The sequence below is a fragment of the Mustela erminea genome, chromosome 10, assembly GCF_009829155.1.
Source record: "Mustela erminea isolate mMusErm1 chromosome 10, mMusErm1.Pri, whole genome shotgun sequence".
Lineage (NCBI taxonomy): Eukaryota > Metazoa > Chordata > Mammalia > Carnivora > Mustelidae > Mustela > Mustela erminea.
In genome coordinates, this window is record NC_045623.1 from 78,005,595 (window position 1) to 78,020,376 (window position 14,782).

Here is a 14,782-nt window from a genome sequence, read left to right on the forward strand (position 1 = left end):
AGACAGATGAGGTCCCTACTGCACAGGCTAGTGGAGGACTCAGATGTTGATGGGATCATCATATGGCCTCAGGAAGAGAGGCTGTCTGAGAAGCTAGGCAGTCCATGATCTCATCCCACAGAGTCCTGGGCTAGATTTTCAGCCACAACTCCACCTGCCAGCCTTTGCCCCTCTGCCTGGACAGCCCTTTCCCTCCTCAGGACCCTCATGGGAGATTCTCCCATTCCTCAAAGCTCAGCTTAATATCAGTTTATCCTGACACCTTCTCTAGCCCCAACTCCCACCACTGTCTCTGTTACTTGCTTGCCCCCACCACTTGCTGCTCTGCCAGCAACACCTTATGTCACTTATGTCCCTTTAGTATATTATTTCTCTTTTCCAGTCAGGATACGAAGCCTAGAGTGGGATGTAACTTTCCAGGACCAGAATTCCAAGCTCTCCAGCCCGGGGGGTACCACATCTGGAGAGGTTGGAGACCGGGCTGGAGACAGCAGTTTTCCTCTTTCTCTGGGCAGTCTGGGGCCCGATCCATCATAGGACACAGCTGGCTCTCAAAAATTCCTTCCTTCCAGCTTAGGTCCTAAGGAGTAAGGCCAAGGGTGACGATGGGGGCAGGGCTGGAGGGGCCCCTCCTCGTCCCACCCCCCAGGGTGGAAGTAGGCCCAGCTTGCAAATGCCTGGCATGGCATCTGCCTGAGTCACATCCCAAAGGCAGGGATGGGCATGGGAACCATGGGCTGCCCCCACTCTACATACATACACACACCCTCCAGGTGGTTCTGTTTAGAGTCACAAGGGGCCTGAAATCACTGCTGGACCCCCTCCCACACTTCTCATATGCCCTGTCTGCCTGGGGAGCCCACACTGAGGGCAGCCCCCCAGGTACCCTGGAGGCCACCCAGGCCTCTTGCCAGTCTCCAGTCGTGGCCCAGCCCGCCGTGTGAGCCAGGGGCCTGCTGGGGGGGCCATACCAGAGCTGGGAGGATCCCTTAGCTGGGGGCCCTGGCACAGGCTGTCCCTGCGGGGTTGGGAAGTCAGATTGGCAGACGCCATGGAGGCTGACTCAGGCTCTGCTCGGGCCCCTGCCCGCCCAGTGTCCACAGCTGCTGCCGGGACGCTCCTCTGGAACCCACGTCTGGCACACTCAGCCTTGAGTGCACACACGCTCAAACTCACACTTAACCACCAATACAGACGCTCAATTCTTTACTCACAGCTTGGCCGCTGCTCACACATTCATTACGAGGCAGTATAACGTAGCGATTAAGACTAGGGGCAAGTTACTTAACTGCGCAAAGCACCCTTTCCTGATCTATAAATGAGTATCATCACAGCACTGACGTCGTGGGAGATGTAAAGAATTCAGTAAGCTCATACATGTCAGCACCCGGCTCAGAGTAAGTGCTCAATAAATGCTAGCTGTTTTTATGACCATTGCTGGTTCTCCTACACGTCTTCCCTTCCCACCCCTCTCAGTCCGCACTGGCCCCGCTGCTCACGCTGTGCACATGCACACATCCACTGGTGCACACTGGCTCACTCACACACACACACACACACACACACACACACACGCGTGCGCGCATGTCCCTTCCCTTGTGTCCCCAAACCCTCTTGAGGGTTCCCTTAGCCCCAGGGCTCTCACACTCTGCTCCCCTCCCTCACATTTGCTCTCTCATATACCCTTCTTACCACTCCCACATTTGCTCCTGCTCACAAACAAGAGCCCACTTGCTTACCCTTGCATTCTTCCCCCTTCCACACATGGGAGCTTTTGCTTCTGCTCTCACTTTCCTGTGCACTCGAATGCACTCGCATTCCAATGCATGCACACCGGCTTGCTCGTGCACTTCCAGATGCGTGCTTTACCCATGCAACTTGTACTTGGATCCCAAAACTTGTACACAGACACCCAAGCAACCCCAGTGCATGCCTCTTGACCTCAGTGCTCCATCCCCGCCCCCCACCAGTGCGCATTACACAGCACTCCCTACTATGAACATGAACATGGCCGCAGGGACACTCCCCTCACCCTTACAGGACTACCTTCTCCTGGGCTGCTCCCCTCCTCCAGTCTCAGCTCCCCAGCCCTTCCCAACTCTCAGAATAGCCCCTGCCACTGCGGCCACTGTCACTTCCCTGCTGCCACTGCTGAGCTGTCAGGGCCCGCCAGAGCCCGCTTTCCCAGTGCTTGGTGCCAGCTGTCCCGACTCACTCGGGGCAAGTGAGGACAGGAGGACGGGCTTCTCTGAGGTTTGATGGGCATAGCTACTGTGCACCCCCCAGAACCTCTTCCAGAGCTCATCTAGAAGGAAGTGAACTCTCAGGGGAGACCACTGCCACTGGCCCAGCATTCTCCAAGTCCCCAGAGGGTATTGCCTGTGTCCCCTGATTCTCATACCACCAGGTGAAGCCTGCTTCCCCTTCCTGGCTCAGACAAATCAAGGTCTGAGGAGGAAGAGGTTTGCTTGAGGCAACACAGTGATCTGGAAGCAGAGCCAGACCAGGGCCAGCCATGCCTAGCCCCTCACGGGGTGGGGTGGGGGGGACGTACTGAGGAGGACCCTCCCCTAAACCACACAGTCATTATCAAGAACCAGCCTCCTGCCCCCACCTTCTGGTGCCGAGCAGATCCTGGTTGACATTTGATGCCACAGTTGTCAGGAAAAAAGAATAGCACAGGAGTGATGTCTGGGGACGCCTCTGGAGGGGAGGGGCTGGTGCCCAGAAGAGGCCTCCAGGGGTGGAAATGGGGAGCGTCTGCAGAAGCCAGAGGGGACATCAGGACAGCTGGGAGAGCCTCCAGAGCAGGCTCAGGCCTGGCCCAGGGACAGTGTCAGGGAGTGGGTGGGGCTGAGCTGAGGCTGTGTGGCGGAGGGGGGACAGAGCAGCAGGGGAAGGTCCTCCTGATGGGACCCAAACCTCCTTGAGCTGCCTCCACCGTCCCTGCCTGGGGACAGAGAGCTCTCTGGCTTTGGGCAAACAGCTTAGACCAGTGGCTGCCGGGTGCCCAAAGACCTGGTGTTCTCCTGGGCCAGGAGGCTCTGCCACACCGACAGGGAAGACAATTAGGGCTGATGTGGGCTCCTCTTCCAGGCCAAGCCCGTTCTGCCCACTGTGCCATTCAACCCTGTGTCTTTATCGCCGTAAGTTGTATGGAGCACTTACTGTCAGCCCGACACATATTATCCAGAAGAATCTGACCCCTTGGGAGCAAGACCTTTTTGCCTATCTTATTCACTGTTGTGTCCCCAGGACTTAGAGCAAGGGGCTGGCACGGAGACCATCAATACATGTTTCTTGAATGACAGAATGAGCCCATTTCATTCTCCCAATCACTGAGAGTCAATGACCATGTTTCGCTTTCTCTGGGTGAGGAAAGAGGGTCAGAGAAGGGAAGTGAGCGGCCTCCCTCCCTAGGACTCACACTGGAGCCCAGGTTTGTTCCTTGCATTGTACCTGGAGGCACCTAGGGCCTGAAGGGCAGATCCTTTCCCTTCTGGAATGCCTCACGGGGCCTCCGACAGATGGTCGTCGTCACCCACAGAGGGTGATCAGGACCAAACGTGGAAGGTGGAGCCCGGAGCAAATGTCAGACAAACACGTGCCCCCTCTGTCCTTCTCCCCCATGTGTTTGCCCTGATATTCTAAATGGCAACACGACCACGTCTGGGATCCCTGAGGCCTGCGCGTCATCCTCTCTCCACGAGACAGGAAGGAGGCGTATTCGTTTGCTAGGGCAAAAGCTCCAAAGTGGCTTAAAACAACCAGAATATTGTCTGAAGGCTCTGGAAGCTGACGGTCTGAAATCAGGGTGCTGGCAGGGCCGTGCTCTCTGAAGGCTCTAGGGGAAAGCCCTTCCTCCCTCTTCCAGTCTTTGCGCATCCCCAGCAAGCCCGGTGTTCCTGGTCTTGTAGACACATCGCTCCAGCCTCTGTCTCCTTCTCCATGCTGTCCTCCCTTGTGTCTTCTCCAGGTCTCCAGCGGCATTCTCTCTGTGCCTCTCCTCTTTTTCTGAACCCAGCCACACTGCATTAGGCCCACCCCACTCCGCTAGACCCTCAATTAACCAACTACATCTGTAATGCCTTTGTTTCTAAATAAGATCACGTATTGAGCTTCTAGAAAAATGCGGGACTTTTGCGGGGGTAGAGGATGGACAAGATTCCCCCTGGGACGGAGGTGTAAGAGAAAAGCTGTAGGATTTGGAGATAGGCCACAGTCGAGTTTGCCTCCTTCACGAAGAAGCTCTTTGACTTGGAACTTCTCTGTGTCTTGTTTCTTAGCCTGTAGCATGAGGACAACAACAGTGACCTCCCAGGGATATGGAAAGGAAATGACAAAGTGAGGACTTGACAGCAGAGCCTGGCAGAAGAATTCCTAGCATCTCATTGTGGCCTCCTGCCCTGCCCGCCCTGCCCCGTCCTGTCCTGCCCTGTCCAGCCCATGTGACCTGTCCTCTGGAATGTTCTGACCCCAGCCTGTCATCTCCCTGATCCAGTGACGCTCTCAGAACATGGGGCTGCAGGGTTCTGCCACCGGCCCTGCTCTCAGCTAAGACGTTTCTCCATTCCTCAGGGGCTCTGTCTTCTGATTAGTCAAATGGATGGGAGGCTTGGAGCAGGTGACCTCGAAGGTTCAATCTGAGGTTGACGTTCCCAGAGCCCTGAGACCTCCTTGCAAAATACTAAAGTCATTTAGAATTCCAGAGCCATGACTGTTAGGGGAAGGAGTCCTGGAAAAGGGAGTGAGGTTTCTAACAGAAGGCAGCCTCTTCCAGCTGCCCCCCTCTCCAGTACCTCCACCCCCAGCCCATCGGGCCCCGGAGGCAGCAGTCTATCCCAAGCCATCGAGCCTGAGTCTCAAGAAGCGCCCAGATGCCCAACCCACCCATCGCGCCCCAGGTTTGCCACTTCTCCCTTCTGCAGTCACGGTCCTAGTACTGGGGAAGGAGGCAGCAAGTCCCAGCCCCATCAAGGACACGCTGGGTGACCCGGGACTAGTCACCAACCTCAGTTTCCCCCATAGGCAAAATGGAGATCACAGCATCTACCCACCAGAGCAGGCAGGAGAACGAAACGAGAGAATGTGGGGGAGAAGGAGCTGCATAACCGCCAAAGAATTTCTCAGGGTATGCTTTCTCTGCAGCCCACGGCTTGGCCTGGCCCTGTGTCCGCTGGAGGTGTGGCACACACCGCCACCTCCCCAGCCCTCGGTCTCAGGATCCCTACAGCATGAAGGCCTCCGGTAGGGGAGGCAGTGGGTTCCCGGCCAATGAGGACAGCCAGAAGAGTCCGGCCCGACTGAGGCAGCTGCAGAGGGTTGAGGAGGTTCGCAGGGATCGGGGTGGGGGGTGGGGGTTGTCTCACGCACCAGCTACCCACTGCAATCTTCGTTCCTTCCACAAATGCACCCTCGGAGCCTCAGGATGAGTCCTATTTTCTGATGAGGAAAACAAGGCATCTGCTGAGGAAACTGAGGCAAGGATCTGTAGCAGAAACCTCACGGGACTGTCATGAAAGCAATGACAATAATAAACACAATAGTAATATGTAGTGAGTGTTTCCTAAGTGCAGCCATTCTGCTAAATGATTCCACCCGTGCTAAATGGTCCTCCCGTGATCTTGAGTTGACCCTGAGAGGTTGGCATTACTTTCCAGGGGACAGCAGAGGCTCAGGAGAGGAAAATGACTTCCCCAGGTCTCTGAGCCAGGATCTAAGCCAGAGTTCCCTGCCCCCAAAGCTAGTGCCTTCACCCCTGCAACTGCTTTATCACACCTGGCAGCTGCCTGCACAGGCGGGTAAGGCCAAATAAGTACCGGGGTGGGGTGGGGCGGGGAAGACACAGGGTGTCCCAGCCAAGGGTGGCTGACAGTTTTGGGAAACCTGCTCAGCCCACACCCTTAAATTCTACTTTTCAATCCTTGCAGTTTAAGAGTTGGGTCAGACTAAGTGAGGACAAGCCAAAAATGCAGTCACGCAAAGGATATCATCCCACTTATCCTAAGCTCTCAGCACCAGGTGCCAAGAGATGGCCCTTTTTAGGTGGCCTGGCCCGTTGAAGAGCCCTGGGAACTGGGCCCAGCTTGCTTCACGGCTGTTCTCTTCTGCTCCTTTGGGGACTTTGCATGGCCCTAGCATGGCCCCACCACAGTGACAGCAGATCCAAGCCCCCAGGCCCGGGCCAGCCACCTGGGCCCCAACTCTCTCTGCAGCTGCCCTCTGGAGCCCCCCTCCTCCAACAGGGACCCGACACCATCAAGCACACCCACTAAGTCTGGCTGCCCTCTGTGTGCTTGCCCTGGGCCTTCATTTGACCTCCTGGGCTCATGTCTCAGTCTGGACACAGCCCAGAAATTGAGCCCAACAGGCTTCCTGCTCCAATTCTGTGGCCTTGAGCACTTCCTTTCCTGGGGCCTCCATGTCTAAGCCATAAGCCAACACCGGCAGTCCCTATTTCACAGGACCATTGTGAGGAGGATGATCTTAATGACCAACATCATAAAGAGCATCCTCATTGGGGGCTAGCACTATGCTAGGTCCTTCCATGGCTCTCACTGGATCCTTCATCAAACCCCTGAGGTTGTCAGGATTTGATTATTATCCCCATTTCCCAGATGCACATGAGGGCTGGGGAAGGTAGCAGATGTTCCTGCCACATAGTAGACCCTTGACAAGTGCTGGTTCATTCTTTTGGCCTTTGGTTTTTCAACAGTCTAAATTCATAAAGGAAACCAGCTGAGCTCGGGCCAAGCCCAGGGGCACGGCGGTCGTCCCCACCCAGACGGCCGCAGGGGGTCCAGCTCGCTCTGTGAGTCCTGCTTGGCAAACTGGGTGCCCAGACTGCTTCCTTGTCTGGAGGCATCTTATCCATAACTCCTTCCTGGCCGAATGTGTAAAGAGGATGGGGTGGGGTCAACAGATGGGGGCCCCAGGGACAGCCCTGCCCACCTTTCCCCTAACTCCTCTGAGCCCTGGGTTCTTCTCTGTGAGTGTCTCAGAGTATGGCACGGTAGGTGCCACAGTTCAATCAGGTGAATGGGTCAGAATTAATGATCCCTTCAAAATACCAGCCCAGGACACAAGGGAGCCATAAGCCCAGTGAGTAAACAGGAGTCAAGTGTGGAGAGGAGGGGACATGACTCCACCGGCGGGCTTGAATGGGCCTCTGTCCCCGCAGTGCAGCGGCTGCCGCCCTGTCTGGCTGCTGGGAGCAGAAAGGTCAGCTTTGTGTTCCATCTCAGGAACTATCCTCTTCGTAGGAGAAGAGTCATTCTTTTCCCCCATTTTATTACAGATCTCTTACTCCTCTTCCTCACCCAATGGTCCTATTGTTATTATGTACGTAATGTCATAAAAATCAGCATCTACCCCAGTCCTTTTTTCAGAAATAGACGAGGCACGCATGTTGCGGAGGGCGTGAAGCACAGATGCAGAAAGCCAATCCCATGAAAGGCAGGCAGCCCTTGGCCCGGCCCTGTACACCTGCCACTCTCCTCACATCCTCCAGAGTCTCGGCTGTCCCCTCCCCTGGGAGGGTCCCCACCCCTGCCCCAAATCTTCAGGAACACCAGTCCTTCCTCCTCTGTTCTCCTTGTCCCTGGGCTCTGATGACCTGCTCCCACATCTGGTTGCTACTCTGGTCGGTCCTCAGGTTCAGGTCTCGGTCTTGCTCATTTCTTGGGTCCAGCACAGGACCTGATGGGAGTGGGAGGGCATGTTGGAGGGGGAAGGTGAGCCACTTGGGCTAGGTCTTCCAGTAGTTTCCTGAGCCCCTAGTAGATGCCAGGGGAAGTATTCATAAGTATGTGTACATAATGGACCTCCTGCTGTGACAGGCACATGCTAGGCACTCCAGAAGGGCAGGCTGCAGTTGTAATCTTGGGCAGGGCAGGGAAACACTGGAGAGCATCTGTAGGACATTACGTTAGAGCACAACCACACAGAGGACAACCGTGCAGCTCTTTAAAAATAAATGGACCTCCAGGGCGCCTGGTTGGCTCAGTCGGAAGAACGTTTGACTCTTGATCTTTAGGGTACCTGGGTGGCTCAGTGGGTTAAGCCGCTGCCTTTGGCTCAGGTCATGATCTCAGGGTCCTGGGATCAAGTCCCGCATTGGGCTCTCTGCTCAGCAGGGAGCCTGCTTCCCTCTCTCTCTCTCTGCCTGCCTCTCCACCTACTTGTGATTTCTCTCTGTCAAATAAATAAATAAAATCTTAAAAAAAAAATTAAATAAACCTCCATGCGCTAACACAAGAAGATGGCCATAATGTAACATTAAGTGAAAGACAAAGTAACAGAAAAGTAGTCGGAGCCTACTCCATGCCAGGCGCTGGGTCATGATTCCATTTCTGCCAATCCCACACATGCACATTAAACATGTATGTATATAAATACAGACATAAAAAGTCCCCTATACACGCATGCAGGATTGCCCCAAACTTTTAAGAATAGTTAGTTCTAATCCAGAGTGATGTTGGGGTTTCGAGAGAGCCTTCCCTCTTTTTATATCGTTTTATATTGTCGGATATTTTTTCAACAAATTAAGAATAATGAAAGAAGAGAGCAGAGAGTTGTTAGAATACCCGTCCTTGGGTTAACACTTTAGTGAATCAGTGCCCCAAAAAGAGTCCAGCTGGAAAGCCTAGTGACTTGGGTTGGTGGGTCCTGCAACCTGCTCACTTTGCCTCCATTGCCCTGGGACAGGCTTGAGGAGCACAGAGAGTGGGAAGTCAGAGTCTGGTGAGGAGGCCCATGGGGTAGGTTCCAGGAACCCAGAGAAAACATAGTTAGGTGAATTGGCCTCCACAGAGGAGGGCTATGACTGGTGACCCCTCTGGAGACACGGGGGTGGTCCTAGCTGCCTGAGTATCAGTTTCAAGGTCAGGAGGCTGGTCCCCTGGTGGAGTTTGGCCCTGTTCTCCCTGTGGAACTTGAGACAGAGTCATAAGGACAGGACCCCATGCTCTCAGATCAAGAAGGAACCTTAGAAGCCATTAAGCTCATTGCCTGAATGGGAACAGAGTCCCTTGGATGGTATGAGGCGCCCAAGTAGGGGTAGAACTGGCCAGAACTCAGGCATCACAATTCCGAGTGGGAGATTTTTCAGGTTCCCGGCAAGACCTCTCAGGGAGGAGGGGAGAGATAACTAGAAAGGACATGAGACTTAGAGACAGACAGACCTGGTTTTGGACATTGATGCCCACCCTGTGGCACCCTGGAGACTCGAATCTTCCGGGAAATGGAGACCACCTGAAGGGCAATTGTGAAAACTGGTGACAAAGCAAAGAAATAGCCGAAGAGGTCCCCAGGTGAGAGTGGGACTTGACCCATGGTGTTAGGTGGGGGTGGTGATGTCCTTATGAAGAGGAGGGAGTTATGGATGGGGACAAGGGTGGTTGGAGCTTTGGACTCTGGCCCTCGGGGCTGTTGGCCTGATACACCTCAGAGAGGGCTGTCTCCACCCAGTCCAGGCAAGAAATAGCAGGAGAAGGTCGCAGTCAGATGTAGGTGTGGAGTCAGTACTTGATGCAAATTCCAGTTTCCAGCTTCCTCAGTTTTAATCCTGTGACCTTTCTGGCCCTCAGAGTCAGGGGATAGTAGCACCCACCTCTCAGACTTGAGATGAGGATTAAATAAAGTAATGCATGTAAAGTGCCCAGTACAGTGCCTGGAGCGATTTGGGGTAATAAGGCAGAAGGGCTGAGAGAAAAGGATCTAGAGTTCCTAATGGACCTTAGGTTATGGCTAGAAGAGCCTGTCCGGAGGAGGAGGGGTGTGGATTTGGCAACCACACTGTGGCGTGGGGGAGGGGTGCAGCTCCAGATGGATGCGAGCAGGACGCCAGCATCCCCACTTCCTAGCTGTGTAACTCGAAACAAAGTACTGCGCTTCTCTAGCCTCAGTTTCCCTATTCAGAATAATGGATTGCTGAGCCACCCAAGGCTCTCTCTTCACCTGCTACTTCCCTAGCCCTTGTTCCTGCTCATAGTCTCACCAGGAATGGGGCACGGGGCTTAGAGTCTCAGAGTCTTGCCTTTCAATCCCAGAACATCGCCTGTCACCCAGGTGATTTTGAGCAAAGTACTGCTTTTGACATAATCCTTGTTTCCGTGTCTGGGATCCAGGAGAACCCCTCTTCTCACAAGGCTAGGGGGAGTCACAATTGAGACAATATATGTGAATATGCCTCACCCAGGACTTGGAGTAAATATTCACTGTGACCAAATCTTCAGTCTTTTTCTGGGTGGATGCCTACATTTTACAAGTCATTTTAAGGAGAACTTAATCTTACTCTCTTTAAGCAGTGGATCACCTTGAAACTACACATCGAAAGAGCACATGCACAGAGCCTGGCTCGAGCTGTGTGGACTTGGGCAAGCCCCAGCTGTCTTAGCTACATAGACTGACACTGCCTTCTTCACAGGCTATCGTGGGGATGATAATGAAAATAAGAATCATTACTGTAACTATAACAAGGACAACCGACATGGGGAGGGGCTGTACTCAACATCACCACAGTCGGTTACAGTGGGCCAGCTCTGGAGAGGCTGAAGCCTAGGCAGATGGAGGAAACCTCTCACAGACCACCACCTTCAGACACACCTGGAAACATTGCTTTCCCAGAGAAGGAGCCACGCTGGGGGCTACACAGCAACTGCCTCTTGAGAAAAGGTCAAGTTCAGCAGGAAGGAGCTATGGTGAGATACCTCTAGATAAGGAAGCAGTCTGGGCACCCAGTTTGCCAAGCCAGACTCACAGAGCGAGCTGGACCCCTGTGGACGTCTGGGTGGGAACGACCACTGTGCACCTCGGCTTGGCGTGAGATCAGCTGGTTTCCTTTATGAATTTAGACTGTTGAAAGACCAGAGGCTGAAAGAATGAACCAGCACTTGTCAAGGGCTTACTACATGCCAGGAACATCTGCTACTTTGCCCAGACCTTGTCTGCAGCTGGAAAATGGGAATAATAACTGAAATCCTGGTGACCTAGGTGGTTGATGGAGGATCCAGTGGGAGCCGTGGAAGGACCTAGCGCGAGTCTGTACTCTGTAAGGCCATGAGAAATAGTAGCCTGTGTTATCAGAAAGCTGGGGGAGGGGCGAATGGGTGGCTCAGTGGGTTAAGCCTCTTCCTTCAGCTCAGGTCATGATCCCAGGGTCCTGGGATCAAGTCCTGCATCGGGCTCTCTGTTCAGCAGGGAGCCGCCTTCCCCCCCGTCTCTCTGCCTGTCTCTCTGCCTACTTGTGATCTCTGTCTATCAAACAAATAAATAAAATCTTAAAAAAAAGAAAGAAAGAAAGCTGGGGGAGTCAGGAGGGGTCACTGAGCCAGACCCCCCAAGAGGGGGTGGAGCTACAGGAGGAGGGTAGACTCTGTTTGGGGTGCTGAGCGGGAGGTGCCTGTAGGAGAACCAGGGAAGACATGCATCCACGCACAGCCTGGAGCTCTGGGGGGAGGGCTGCGCAGGACATGGGAATCTGGGAGTCCATGGTGAGGAGCTGGTGAAGCCATGGTCTTGGCCACAGCTAAGACCCCAGAGGAGATGTGGAGAAAGCAAAGTGCCAGAGGGTGTCCTGATTCTACTACACTAAGGGGAGCAGAGCAAGGTGAGACTGCAAAGGAATCTGAGGAAAATAACCAGAGTGCTAAGAAGGAAAGGGGGTTCATGAAAAACAAGAGAAGAGAGGGTGAAAGAAGGAGGTATTGGGAACAGCGCAGGTGGCACAACCAGGTCAAGAAAAGTCTTCCTTGGGTCAAGGCAAGGGCAAGGCAAGCCTGTGCTACAGGATTGTCTTTCTTAGCCGGTGGGACGCAGTCCCTCTGCAGGGAGGCCCTGCCCAGTCTCTACACAGCTCTGGCCTCAGCTTCCTCCCCGTTGAGAAAGGGATAATACCCAAACTCGACATCGGGGCCGTGTAAGAACTGCGTGATGCCATCTGCAAGGCATCGGTGCATAGAGAATGCTCAACGAGAGTGAGCGCTCTTACTCCTATTTTAATATAAAAACATCCATCTGTGATGACGATCCTGAATCAAGAAAAAGATAAATTCACATCAATTATCCTCATTTGGGGGACACAGGGAAGGGTGCAATATATTTTAGAAAGATTCACAATAGAAGTCACATCTGTCGGGGCGCCTAGGTGGCTCAGCGGGTTAAGCCTCTGCCTTCGGCTCAGGTCATGACCTCAGGGTCCTGGGATTGCGCCCCGCATCGGTCTCTCTGCTCATCAGGGAGCCTGCTTCCTTCTCCCCAGCTACCTGCCTCGCTGCCTACTTGTGATCTCTCTCTCTCTGTCAGATAAATAAATAAAATCTTAAAAAAAAAAAAAAGAAGAAGAAGAAGTCACATCTGTCCTGGGGCGCCTGGGTGACTCAGTTGGTTGAGTGTCTGACTCTTGTGTTCTGGCTCAGGTCTTGATCTCATGGTTATGAGTTCAAGCCCTGCATTGGGCTCCATGCTGGGTGTGGAGCCTATCTTAAAAAAAAAAAGTCAATTGTCTTATTTTTGAAGATGGTTGGTCTTGGTGATGAAATGTCCCAGGCATGACCGCCAAGACCCCTCCAGCCCTGGCATCCCATGCTCTCACCAAAGAGAGTGGTTATCTGTGGGTGACCACTCTCCTCAGAGGACAGTGAGGAGCCTGCCTGCCAGGCTAAGAAGGCTGGCTGGCAAGGGAAAGGGACAAAGCCATGCAGAGTCTTGTGGAGTAGACCAGGCAAGGTCCAGTTTGGAAGAATAAAGCTAAGTCTTCTTCTTCTTCCTCTTCTTCTTTTTTTTTTTTTTTAAAGATTTTATTTATTTATTTGACAGACAGAGATCACAAGTAGGCAGAGAGGCAGGCAGAGAGAGAAGGGGGGAAGCAGGCTCCCTGCTGAGCAGAGAGCCCGATGCAGGGCTCGATCCCAGGACACTGAGATCATGACCTGAGCCGAAGGCAGAGGCTTAACCCGCTGAGCCACCCAGGCACCCCAAAGCTAAGTCTTCTTAAAATGACAAGTCAATATTCAGTCACAATTAACATTTCCATAAAGTACCCAGCGAGGGCCGTTCACATATATTGACTCAGTCATTACTCTCATCAACCTTGTGAGGAAAGGGAGAGTCTGCCTTATCTCAGACATGGAAGTGAAGATTCTGTCAAGCAAAGTGATTTAGTTGAAGTCACACAGGCGACAGAAGATGGCTCTGGAATTAGAAGACAAGTCGGTGGTCAGGGTGGAGAAGTCAGCCAGCCTCAAGGATTTGGGGAAGAAGCAGATGGAGGGAGGGAGCCTTAAGTGAGTTGGTGTCTGGTGTGCTCCATACATCCCCATGGAGCAGAAGCAAACATAGGGAGGGGCCAGGACCTGGCCTTAGGCCCCCACTGTGATGGGACAGCAATGCAGCGAGAGAGCAGATCCCTGAGCAGATGGAGCCATTTTCCTCCAGCAGACCTTCACCTGCACACACCATATCCACCTGGCTGTGCTGCCATCACCCGCTCTTCATCTGTTACTCCGGGAAGGAATCACAATAAGGAAGAGACAGGATTAAGGGCTGCTTGCCTGAAGTAGCCCCACTGGGATCCATGGTGGCCAGGAAAGCAGGAGCGGCCAGTCCCCCCACTGGGTGAATCGGCAAACCCCTAATAGGAGGAAGAGGTCAGATCTCTGAGACTCCATTTCCCCACTTGGGAAACAGAGATAAGAAAACCTACATCATGGGCTGTCCTAAGAAATGCCTAAGAGAACCTACAAATAGCACCTTCGAGAGAGTTCCTCATATTTGTTAGATGAGGAAACTGGGGTCTGGAGAAGAGCCGTGATGTATCCACAGTCACCAGCAGAATGAACTGGTAACAGAACCCAGTGTGGGTCCCAGCTCTCCCAACAGCCAGATGCCCCAACCCTCCTGAATCAGAACCACATGTTAGCCACAATACCCAAGCCAGTTCCTACCACACGAACAGAGCCAGAGTCTAGAAGTGCCTCACACCCGGCCAACACTGTAGCCACTACGTGTGATCCCTGGCCACTTGAAATGTGGCTCATCCCAAAGGCTGTGACGTAAGTGTAAAAACACACCTGATATTGTAGCAGGAAAAAAACGTCAGGATTTCTCATTTTCTCATCTTTGTATTGGTAATATGTCAAAATGATACTATTTCAGATATATCGAGTTAAATACAATATAGTTTGAAGTTCATGTTGCCTGTTTTTTGATTTGTATGAATAAAATGTTACTAGAATATTTAAAAACACACACAGGGCTGGCGTTATCGTGTTGTCGGACAGGGCAGGTCTCAAAGGCAGAAGGGAGACAGGGAGGAGCATGTCCAGAGACAGTGGGGGCAGTGGAAAAGGGGGCTCGGAAGGAGCATCGCAGGACTCCAGGGCACCAGAGCTGCATCCCGGGGAACCCCATAAACTATGCCCCGGAAGGGAGCCACGAAGAACCTGGACTGGTTCCACCCAGAGAGAGGCATGATTGTTGTCTCCAAAGATCAGAGGAAAGTCCCAGGGCCCAGGGAGCAGACCCGTTCTGGGCGACCTGAGGCAGAGCTCCAACGAAGCCAACTCCCACTCCAGGGCAGGCCTGCACTGTCTCTGTCGGTCCCTCTTCTGGGGGCACAGAGTGTAGTTGGGGCCCCACAGATCTGCCTTACGAAGGGTCACAGGGAAGGAAGAAGTGTTGTTAGATTGTCCTCAGTGGAAAGGTTCTCCCAACCAGAGCCTCGGAACTCCTCTGGACTGGGTGTCAGCCCCAGCGGAGGTTCAGGACCGAGGCGTTCTCTCAG

At 53.3% G+C, this 14,782-nt stretch overlaps 1 protein-coding gene across 1 annotated transcript in view; it reads left to right on the forward strand.

Annotated features, from left to right (window-relative positions):
- LOC116568220 (translation initiation factor IF-2) overlaps positions 1-14,782 on the forward strand; it is a 110,280-nt gene that overhangs the window by 1,459 nt on the left and 94,039 nt on the right. The gene's annotated exons all lie outside the window — the stretch shown is intronic.